The following is an 11858-nucleotide window of genomic DNA, read 5'->3' as shown; positions in this document are numbered from 1 at the left end:
TCATCGCAGTGTCTCCCAGGACATCAACAGAGCGCTGCAGTGTGCTTTTTGTAAATCAGGCCTATGAGACAGAGGGCCCTCTGGAAACTGTGGCACTTTGTTTCTGCATGCCTGGCATGGGTTTTCGAGCTTCAGTACTTCGTTAAATATTGTCGCACATTTGTTTGTTTTGAGAGACTTTTAGGTCTCAAACATTCAAAGCTGGGCTGCATGGGCAAAAGGCTGCTGACCAGCCTGAATTTAAAGAAAACGAGTAAAAAAAATGCGTCTGCATAGCGACGGCGCTTTTGCTGCCAACGAATTTCGTCTGCGTGTCATCTGCTTCCTTTCGCTTTTCAGTACATCTGCTTTTCAGATGTACTGCAATATTTCCACCTTTTAGCTGTGAATGTGAGTGAAAGGTCTGCGGTATTGAATACCTCCCTGTTCTGAAAATGCACTTTGTGCAACTTTTCAGAAGATATTCGCAACTCCAACTAACTATAGGGGACACTGCTGCAGTTTCAAAATGGCGGAAGTATTGACGGTCGAAGATACGGGCAGAGCCCTGCTGCTGACTAGCATTCTGGATTTTGCGAATGCAACGAAATATTCGCGTTGCTATGAGGAGGCAGACCGTTTACTTCAAGCAGGCCACCGTTTCCTCTGCGGAAAAACGACATCGTCCGAGGACAAGGTGAGTATTTTTGCCTTGTGCCTCGCGACGAGCAGCTTGAGGGGAGACGTACCCCTATGAGATCAACGTGGAGCTTGTTGCAGGAGGTGACAGCTGCAAGTTCAGAGTCGATAGGGCAATCCGCTCGTGCGTGGTAGGCCCGTCGGAATGCTGCAAGCACACAGTGGCCGCTCTTCTACATTGCAACAGGTATATATGTACCCACAAACGGGCCTCGTTGTGCGGCGCGAGTACAAGATGGCCTTACGGCATCCCTGATCGTTGCTCGCCGATACTTTTATGGGCGCGGGCGTGCTCGCGGGCACAGGTGTTTTCGCACGTTGACGTCTCTCATTAAAGCACGATAGTCGGTTCGGCTTTAAGCGCGCGCGATCAGGACTACCGCGATTTTGCGACATGGGCGATACCCTGAACGTGTCTCTGCTGTGATCAACCGCACCATGCGTTAACGTGGTAGGGTTTCGCCGTTTCATAAACCGCAGACTTAATTGTGGCACGATGGAACTAAGAGTCAACATACGCTACAGTACATACATCAAAACTGAGAACAGGCAGGTTGCGTCATCTGTTACAACCTTTGGTTTCGGTTTCATCTTGCAGAACTGGAATTCACCGGCTGGAATACCTGAGCTCCACAGATAAGGCGTGTACGTGGAAAAAAACTCCTGGGCGAGCACTTTATGGAGAGCCTTTACTGCCGAAGGCCTTCTGCCATGTTAAAACTCTGCCAGCTCCCCTGGAACTTGCACCTGAAGAGGAGGCAGACACCCTGAAGCAGCTGATGGGGGCTTGCTTCAATTCTGCACTTGCCAAGCACGGGTATTTACAGACTGCTCTTCTGAAGTGTCTTTGGTTCAGCTTTCATAATAAATTTTGTATTCTCGCATACTTAAATTTTCTTTTACGCAATCACTCCATGAAATAAGGTGCTGGCACAGTATGAAAACTGATGTGTTCGCAGTTCTTCTGCGAACAGCTATCATCAACAGCAGGACGAAGAAGGGCGCGCACTTTCTGAGCGTGGCCCCCCGAATTGAGGCATTCGATCCCTGGCTCTCGACTGTAACGGCCATAGGACCATTCTTGTTCCTCAGTGTCGGAACAGCCACCAACTATGGCTGTTCCGACATAACAATTGCCGACGAGGGAAACTCACGAACCACCGGACACCCTGCCTTGACAACGAATGCCCACCAGCGCAACGCCATGGCCACACCTGAGTTTGGTCGCATTCCAGAGTTCGACGGCAGCTCCAGCTCATGGAAACCCTGGTACGGGTGGCTCCAGTTTTTTTTTCGAGGCTAACGATGTAAAGGACGCCTCGAAGAAACGTGCGCACCTGCTCACACTGTGCGGGGTGGAGACCTACGACGTGGTGTGCGTGCTCGTACAACCCAAGCAGCCAAGCCAGGTGACCTTCAACGAGATCGCCAACCTCTGAAGGCTCACTTTGACCCGACCCCTTCCGAAGTCTTCAGCAGAGCACGCTTCCAACGTCGCGACCAGGAGGTCGGCGAGATGGTCAGTGCTTACAAGACAGCCCTGAAGAAGCTCGCTGCGGACTGTAACTTCGGTACCAGCGCAGATCAAGCGACAAACCCGACAGTCATCCCCTGGAAGTGATGCTGCGGGATCGCTTCGTGTGCGGCCTGCGGAGCGAGCAAGTGTAGCAGCGCCTCTTCGCTGAAAAAGACTTGACCTTTCAGATGGCCTTCGACTTCGCTCTGAGAGCAGAGAACGCCGCGGAGGATAAAAAAAACAACCGCACCTCCACGTGGTGAATGATGTTGATTGGGGCGAAGCTCTGCTGGTGCTTGTCTGCGTAGACGTTGAGCCGCAGCGTGCCGAGCATTTCTTTCGTTTTCATCCATGTCACGCTGCGGTCAAATGCTCAAATGCGTATGTAACCACGTTCCATACCACACATTATCTTTCTGACATGGATGAAAACGAACGAAAGGCTTGGCATGCTGCGGCTCACCGTCTACGCAGACAAGCACCACCAGAGCTTCGCCCCAATCAACATCATTCACCACGTGGAGGTGCGGTTTTTTTTTGCCCTACACGAGCACGGGAGCACGTGCTCGTGAGCACGTGAGCTCACGAGCAGCAGCACGTGCACCCGACGGCGGACGGACATAGGGACATGGCTAGCCCATAAGGAGCTTCGCCCCTAAAAATGGTGAAGTCGGAATTCAAAGACGTGCACAATGCAAGTGCAACTAGCTGCCAGACACGGAACGAAGATCGGCCCAGAAACCGTCCAAAAGCCCGGAACGCTCAACGCTGCTGGTTGTGCGACGCACAGCACAGCCCGGACACTTGTAGATTTATGACAGCCTCCTACAACTACTGCAAGAAAATTGGGCACATTGAAAAAGCGTGCATCAAAAAACAAAGACACAGACAACTCGCACAAAAACCACAGCATTGAGCAGCCACACACCTAGCTGCGGACAACGGCACCAGACGTCAGTCTCCAACGCTCATTGGACACGTCGACACTGTACGAGCTCAACTCGGTGCCAACTGCTTACAGTGTGCCGAAGTTCACACTGAAAGTGGCGGTTGGCAGCAAGTGCCTGACTTTCGAAGTCGAATCGGGAGCAGCCTGCACGCTCATCAGTGAAGCAACATTCGGCTCCACATGGACTAACGACCCGCCAAGGCTGGAAACCAGGAAAGTCTTCCTGCGCACGTGGTACGGCCAGTCGCTTCGAGTTTTGGGTACCACAAACGTGCAGGTAACGCACAAAAGCAAGTCCTGCAAATTGCCACTCTTGGTTATCAGAGGAGCCGGGAGTAACCTTCTAGGGTGGAACGGGTTTTCACACCTCGGAATAGACATCGCTGGGATCAATGATGTGTCGGACGGCGAATTTGTCGCCAAGCTGCGAGACAAGTACCAGTCTGTGTTCGGCGAAGACATCACAGGACATGTCGGTCCTGCAGTACAACTTGAACTGGTCGAGGGCACAGCACCGAAGTTCTTGAAAGCACGGTCGGTCCCCTTTGCTTTGCGATCAGCTGTAGAAGCTGAACTGAATCGACTGCAAGACCATGGCATAATAGAGATAACTCCGCACTCAAACTGGGCAACGCCTCTGGTATTGGTACGTAAGAAGAACAGCACGGTACGCATCTGTGGCGATTACCGCTGCACAGTGAACTTAGCAGCTAAAAATGCAGCTTACCCACTGCCGACAGCAGGCGAAGTCCTCAGCAACTTGAGAGGAAGCAAGGTATCCAGCACCCTCGATCTGACCCAGGCTTATCAACAGCTCTGCGCAACTTCTGGGACAGCAGAGGTGCGGAACCTCAACACGCTGAAAGGAATTTACAAGGTCAAACGGCTTCCATCTGGGATTTCGGCGGCGCCAGCCATATCCCAGCGCTTCATGGAGTCGATGTTGACTGGTCTCCCCGGCGTATGCACATACCTGGACATAGAATGGTTCCTGAAAGACAGGGCAGCTATCGCCAGCTGTCTTTATGAACTCCTTCAGAAGAACACTGTGTGGAGATGGGAAAACAGGCACCAGAAAGCATTTGAACAACTGAAGAGCTTGCTCATCAAGCAAACAGTACTGGCACACTACGACGAAAGGAAAGAGCTTTTTGTGTCATGCGACGCTTTGCCTTACGGCGTCGGAGCCATCCTTTTTCAACGTGACGACCAGGGGCAAGAGGAACCGATCGCTCTCGCTTCACGTACCCTTGGAACAGCAGAACGGAACTACGCCCAGCTGGACAGAGAGGGCCTCGCAGTGGTGTTTGGAGCCCACAAATTCCACAAGTACATCGCGGGAAAGAAAGTAACATTCATCACTGACCACCAACCCTTGCTGGGCATTCTGGGCCCAAAGAAACCGACGGCTCAAGTCCTGTCTCCACGGATGACCAGATGGTGCATAAAACTGTCTTCATATGACCACGACATTGTCTACCGGCAGGGAAGAACCACCAAAACGCTGACGCATTGAGCCGTCTGCCACTACCAGACAGTGAGAATGAGCCAGAGCCACCTGGTGACATACTAATGTTTGAAGCCTTATCAAGACCACCATGCACAGCCATGGAGATAGCCTGTCTGACGCAGCAAGACGGCACTTTGTGTGAACTGTACAACGCCATACAGAACGGCACAGTGGGCAAACTCAAAGGTGACAGGTTCACGCCATACAAGCGGAGAGCTGCAGCACTGGCACTTCACCAAGAATGCCTTACCTGGGGCTCTCGGATCATCATCCCCGCGACAGCACGTCCTCATTTCCTAGCGCTTATACACGCAGGCCACAGGGGCATGGTGGCAATGAAGAAGTGTGCACGGAGCTATGTCTGGTGGCCGGGGCTTGACAGCGAGATTGAGGGGACGGTCCAGAACTGCCGTGAATGCCAAACGACACAGAAGAACTTACCAAAGGCTCCGATGCCTGTCTATGAACGTCCAGAGACACCCTGGCACACGCTGCATCTAAATTTCGCAGGGCCAGTGCACGGACAGACCTACGTTGTTGTAGTTGACGCGGGCACAAAGTGGGTGGAGGTACGTCACATGCCACAAGCAACATCGGCAGCTGTTATTAATGCACTACAGAACCTTTTTGCTACGTTTGGTATTCCGCGGAAAGTTGTTTCCGACAATGGAGGCACATTCGTCTCCAACAAGATTAAGATGTTCTACGCGTCAAATGGTGTGCAGGCCGTAACTGCAGCAGCATATCACCCTGCAACTAATGGACAGGCAGAACGATATGTCGCTGAACTCAAGAGGGCACTTCTAAAAGATACAAGCGGAAGCATACCAGCGTCGACTTGCTCGTTTCATCTTTCGACAGCACTCCACGGCCCACAGTGCTACGGAAGTGACACCGGCGAAAGCGATGTTTGGCAGAGAGCTACCATGCCCCCTTGACCTACTTCAGCCGAAGACAGCAACGGAGGCCAAGGAAAGTCAAGATCCACTGGGTCCAGCTCGCCCCTTCTCCAGAGGGGAGAGAGTACTGGTCCGCCAGTTCCTGACCAAGCCAGACTGGGCTCGAGGCAAGATCTTGCGATGAGCAGGTCCACGTTCTTGGCTCATTGAATGCGCCGGTGGCAAGGTACGTCGCCACTTGTACCATATTCGGAAAACGACACAAGCAGAAGAGGCCTCGACGCAACCGGCAGAGCGGAGCGTGACAGATGACCTGGGTGAGCCGGATGCTCCGCAACAACTGCCAGCAACTAAAACATCCCAAGTGTCCGTAAGTCAACTGCGGTCTCCACGGGCCAGACGTCTCCCAGACAGTTATAAGGACCTCGTCGTAGGGGGGAAGAATTGATGTGCTCGCAGTTCTTCTGCAAATAGCTATCATCAGCAGCAGGACGAAGAAGGGCGCGCGCTTTCTGAGTGTGGCCCCCCGGACTGAGGCATTCGATCCCTGGCTCCCGTCTGTAACGGCCATAGGGCCGGTCTTGTTCCTTTTTCTTGTATATATTAAACATCAGTAAGCCAACTATGGCTGTTCCGACATAACAAAAACCTAATAAGCAGGTTAATCAATAGAAATGGGACGACACTGATTGTGCGGTGTCAGTGGCACCGCACAATCAGTTTCCCATCGCCATGGTGTTGTCCCATTAGTCCTAATCTTTATTTGTGGCACTATGCCACCAATAAAAATTAGGATAATTGGACAACAATGATTGGAATTATAACTAGTGACTGCAGCCACATCGAATGTTTATTTTATTAGTCGATGCACAGCTGTCTGTTTTTGGGTGTATGTTGGCCGCCTATCCTTTCAAAAAGCCTTTGACACACAACCAGTCCAGAGTTCTTTCGGCTCATTAAATTCTCTCTCGAGACATGGGAGCATTTTGTTTGAGAAATGTAATTCAACTTTGCTTATGAGAATTCTGCTCGAATGATTTCAGAGTATCATCTGTACAAAGACATAGGTTAATTTTTGTTTATGAATTTTTACTTTCTTTTTTAGGAGGCGGCGGCGGGCTGAACAGTCATGCAGGTGAGCCAGAGACATGTTTATATGGCCCCAAGGCGTAATTGGAACTTGGCAAGGCCATTGAATAGGCAATACACGATTCAACAATAAGTTAGTATGTTGGATCGTGTGCAATGGTTGGTGTTTTACACTCAAGCGTTGTGTAGACAAAACAAAACAGTATGAGGGCCACATAGGGCAAGCATGCACTTATTAGTAGCATTTCATCCCCATATGATCTTTGTTTTGCATAGTAAATGAAAAAAAAGGAAGTATGTGGTATAATTAGGGTGACCACCTTCCTGCTAGCGAAATGCGGGACACGCGGGGCAGGGGGGGGGGGGGGGGGGGGGGTTAGATAAAGTTTATTAACACGCACACCACGAACCGAGGCTGTTAACAGATTCAATAACCTATGCTGTTTACACATATACAAATTGTATAGCAGCAATTAAGTTTTCACTCCCAATGACATATTTTTAATGCTAAAAATGTGTCGAAGCTGAAAACATAAAAATCGGTTGCAGGAGAACTCAATGCATCAAATGGAAATAAGAAACCGTAAACCCTTTTCGAGGTATTGTTTCCTGTTAACGCTTACTTTTATCAACATGGTCCTACACAAAATTTTAAGATTATGCTCTTTCAACCTTTGTGAGTTGCAGGCTTTTTGCTTTGTGTGACTGGCTTCACTGAAGAAAAAAAAAAGATGCGACAGCAACCCTTTCAAATTGAAGCAGCGATTTGAAAATAATTACAATAATTTGTATTTAAACTTTTGGCGAACAGTTTTTTCTTACATTATTTTCCTACCAAAGGGAGAGGCACAACGGCGCATGCGCGTCGGATCTCCTGCAAGAACGACGGTCGCTTCCCGCAATTCTTGTGTAGAAAATAGCGTACCATTGCAATTCACACAATTACCAGGGACCTCAGCGCTTTTCTGTGCCCCGTCGTTCGGCAGCACCATGAGTTGCAGGGTGAATTTTACGACAGTGTGAAATGCGGAACATTTTGAAGATTCGGGAATCTCTCGCGGGACGTGGGACACGACCCCTCGATGCGAGACAACCCCACGAGTCGCAGGACGGGTGGTCACCCTAGGTATAATCGGTGCGCATCAGTTTGCTTTGGGCCGCAGGCATAGTATCGGATGTTTGTGTGTGCTATTCCAGTGCCCCGGAGCCCACAAGGTTGGACGAGAGGTTCTGCCAGATTGTAGAAAGCTGGGAGGGCAGTGTTCTCCTGACTATAGGCTTGCTGCAATCCCTGCCTCTCCTCCAGAAGGGTGTTCCATCTTGTCCAACAAGGAAGTAGTTGTTTCTATGGAAACAGCTGCCACCTTGCTGCGCGACACGAAAGACAACAAGGCAGCCTGGATGATGCAACGCCGCTGCCGGGTTACAGGCAAGTGGCGTGTGTGCAGAGCACATCTTTATTCACACTACAAGTCAGATGTTACATGTTTCAGAGATGTCCAGAGGCTTGCTAAACTGTATTAGTGAGCATTGGGAATGTTTTGAAAGTATATGTCTTTGGTTTTGATTTCACATTAATCAGAAGCGGTGTTTCGCATATTGCTCGCCTTAGTGTGTGCCTTAAAAGTGCACTAAAGACGTTTCTGAGATCATCTGTCCTTGGTGATAACTCATTCGATGGGCTCTGTGCATCCTAAATATCCAAAAATTATGCTCGTGCAACGTGCGTTTCCCTACTAAAAATGTGATTTGCAATCGGGATGCGGCCCTTTTTGCACCGGACTTTCCGCACAAAAAGAGCGGGGCATAATCCAGCCGAGCGGGGTGCGGCGTGGCGACACTGCTCGACAGTCAACCTAAGCCGTCGCTCCCATAGCAGACGACGTGGCGTCGCCTGCTATGGGAATGGCAGCTTAAGGTTCGCTGACGAGCAGTGTCGTCACCCCGCCGCCCGCTTGGCTGGATTATGCTCCGCCCTTTTTGTGCGGAAAGTCCGGCTCAAAAAAAAGCGCATCCCAATCGCAAATCACATTTTTAGTAGTAAAATGAGTATCGCACAAGCATAATTTTAAGATATTTAGATGCTTACAGCCTGTTGAATGAGTTTACCACCAAGAACAGACGATCTCAGAAACGTCTTTGGTGCAACTTTAATGTTGTGTCTTTTATCAACACTCTGCAGTTTGATGAAAAAATAACACTTGCAATATTGATTTTTCGGTAGAATAGCAAAATGGCTTCAAGTCACAATCCTGACGCAAACTCATACACATGAAGGTGCTGAATGTGACACAGCTTTAATGGTGATATAGCTGTGGCCAGTGAGCATGGTTATAAAAATCTCTGGAGATATGCCAAAGCTAGTACTTTGGTTCAAACCGTCATTTCGGCTCCTGAAATTTGTCCATGACAACTGGGAGCCTCACAATCAGGAATACTGAAATAGAAAAGCATAAACACCTGAGTTGCACATTTCCGCTGTAGACTTTCTCTAAGTTTTATTATTAGCGAACATATTTATCTCGCTCAGAACACAAGTTCAAAGGGAACTTGGACGAATAACATACATCAACATTTCGAAACCTCTGGTCCATAAAACAGTAACAGATGCAGAACCTTCCCTCTAGGTTTCTTTATTGCAAGTTTTCCCCTAGTGTCATTACTGTTCTATATAGCCTTGTCCAGTTTGTCCAAAGTATTTTATGCTAAATCAAGCCAGAATAGAAGTGCGTTCAGTTACTTAGTTCCCAACAAAAACAATTCCGTTGAAATATTTTGTCGAGTTATCAAATAAACTGAATGGAAGTATATCGAGGGAACGAAGATTTAACATACAGAACAAGGGAGACACAAGCACCTTTTCCAAGGAGAAGCAAACAGTGAATTTTGGAAATATTTGTTGCTACTTGAAAGATTTGCTGTGCCGTCCCATGTTTTAAGAGTTCTCTGCTACATGGTTCCTTGATGACTACCAGCATGCCAGTGATTTTATTTAAGGGACATATTTCTTATTTGGTATGGTCCGCCACGAATCATGAATGAGCTCATCCGCCTGCCCAGTGTTCTTGACTGGTGCTGGTTGTTATCTAACTGCAAGAAAGGCATATATTTTTTTTGGTATGCACTGTGGTTTTTGCAATGAAAACATTTGCTGTCGGCCGCACTTTATTACAGGAACAACGTGCTATTCATTGTTAACATACAAGCAGGGCGACTGGGACAAGAAGGTGCGGTCGACAATGCAGCCATCGTTCCGCGGCAACGCTGCGACGGCGTCTGGTAAACGGTCAGAGCCCAAGACACGCCAGAAGTATGAAGCTACAAGACAAGTACAAGTGTTCACTTGTGGCCTAATTGTATCGCCAAGCAATCCCTGGCTTGGCTGTTCTCCTGATGGTGTGCTCTTTGATGACGGAAGGCCAGCAAAGTTGTTGGACATCAAGTGCCCTACCAAGGGGTAGACCATGAGCGCAGAAGCTCTCCTCGAAACCTGCGACTTTCTCCAGAAAGATGATGCAGGTATTTACACGCTGAAGGTGCGCCGTACCCACTATGCCCAGGTGCAGCTGGGAATGGCGCTTTTAGATGTGAGGACATGCGACCTTGTTGTTTATGCGTACTTTGATAGTAGCATAGAAGTTTTAAGTGTGGGTCTTGATGAAGCTTTCCTGTGGTCTCTGCTCACCAAAGTGAACAATGCGTACTTCGAACGCTTACTTCCAGTTCTGTGTTCATGTTAGAAATCCACAGATCAAACGTGATGTCCATGTATTATGACTTCAAAACTCATTTATTTATAATCAATAAAAAGAATTTCGGGGCATTCTCTACTTTTTATCACATTTTTAGGGAGGCTATAGGCCCTTCATGGCCATAGTTTCTGGATATTAGAATGTTTAGAGTGCATGGGTTCAGCTACGGCCATGGATAGATAGATGAAGCATTTATTTACGAGGATGGCGCTTAGGCCTCTGGGGGATAGGAAGGGTTAACTATGGCCATAAAAAGAATTTAAAAAAAGTGAAAGCCGTTTACAACTTCCTGTAACACCGAATTGGAGCGCAGCTCTTGAGGAGGAGGAGTGGAGGGTATATTCCTCCTCCTCCCTCGTGATCATGCCTGCTAGTCCTCCTCCCCTCCTGGGTCGCGTAAGAGCTGTGCTTTTACGCGACCCTTTCCCCCCCCCGAACCATACTAGACAATGAGGGGAGGAGGAGGAGGGGGAGGAGGAGGAGGGCAGGTCCGGGGGGTCACGTGACCTCGAGGGGACGGGATCACATGACCTTGGGCGGGCCGTCACGTGACTTCGGTGGGGGGAGGGGAGTCACCCCCCGGGGTCACGTGATCTTGGCGGGGGAGGAGGGGGAGGAGGAGGAGGGGGAGGGGCGCGCCGACGCCAACGCCGCACAGGCTGGAAACGGGTCATGTGCCCCTACCCCCGAGGTCACGTGACCCGCCCGGACCATACTACACAATGAGGGGAGGAGGAGAAGGAGGGGGAGGAAGAGGGGGAGGAGGGGAGGAGGAGGGGGAGGAGGAGGAGAGGGAGGGGCGCGGTTACGCCGACGCCGACGGCGACGCCGACGGCGACGCCAACGGCGACGCCGCTCAGGCTGGAAACGGGCCCCTAAGAGCTGCGCTCTAAAAACCCAGTGCCTCTAGATGCACGGCTTCACAGGGACCCTTGAATGTGGCGAGAACCCCAGCCAACGCTTCCTTTAGGAAGATATGCCTGTCAGATTGGCAACTTTCACTTACTTGCCCCTTCTCTCCAGATTGTCGGTCAGTAGCTCTGCATGTAGCATGCCATGCCAGTCTATGGGCGGTTGGTTGGCATGCCGCAGGCGGTGCTAGTTTCCGACACTCGTAGAGGAAAGAGTATGGCATGTCAGGCTGAGAAGTCCCAATGTGGCGGTCATCTTCGTGGAGCAGACGTTTTCTGCTTGTGATATTTCTTATGTAAAAATCGCCTTTGACTAATAAACTGCCGATTCACTTCTATATATGCAATAAAATTAATGCGAATATTCTAGGGAAGTGTGAAATATTTTCATTCAGAATAAATCTGTGTAAAGATCTGAAGTCAGCCGAAGTTTTACTCAGAGGCCCTTTTTTTCTCTTGGAATAGCATCCCCTAAGACTCCATAAAGCACAGGCTACAGTTCTGTTCTAAAACATTGGTGGCTGCCCCTCTTGCTGATATCTTTCCCATCACGT

The 11858-nt window shown here is 49.6% G+C and overlaps 1 pseudogene; it reads left to right on the top strand.

Annotated features, from left to right (window-relative positions):
• Positions 1 to 306: 306 nt before the first annotated feature.
• Positions 307 to 10418, top strand: LOC115311806 (annotated as a pseudogene).
• Positions 10419 to 11858: the final 1440 nt, after the last annotated feature.

Source organism: Ixodes scapularis, unplaced genomic scaffold, assembly GCF_016920785.2.
Source record: "Ixodes scapularis isolate PalLabHiFi unplaced genomic scaffold, ASM1692078v2 PGA_scaffold0__279_contigs__length_252992795, whole genome shotgun sequence".
Lineage (NCBI taxonomy): Eukaryota > Metazoa > Arthropoda > Arachnida > Ixodida > Ixodidae > Ixodes > Ixodes scapularis.
The sequence above is the reverse complement of the archived record's forward strand: the minus strand, read 5'-3'. Positions and strand labels throughout refer to the sequence as shown.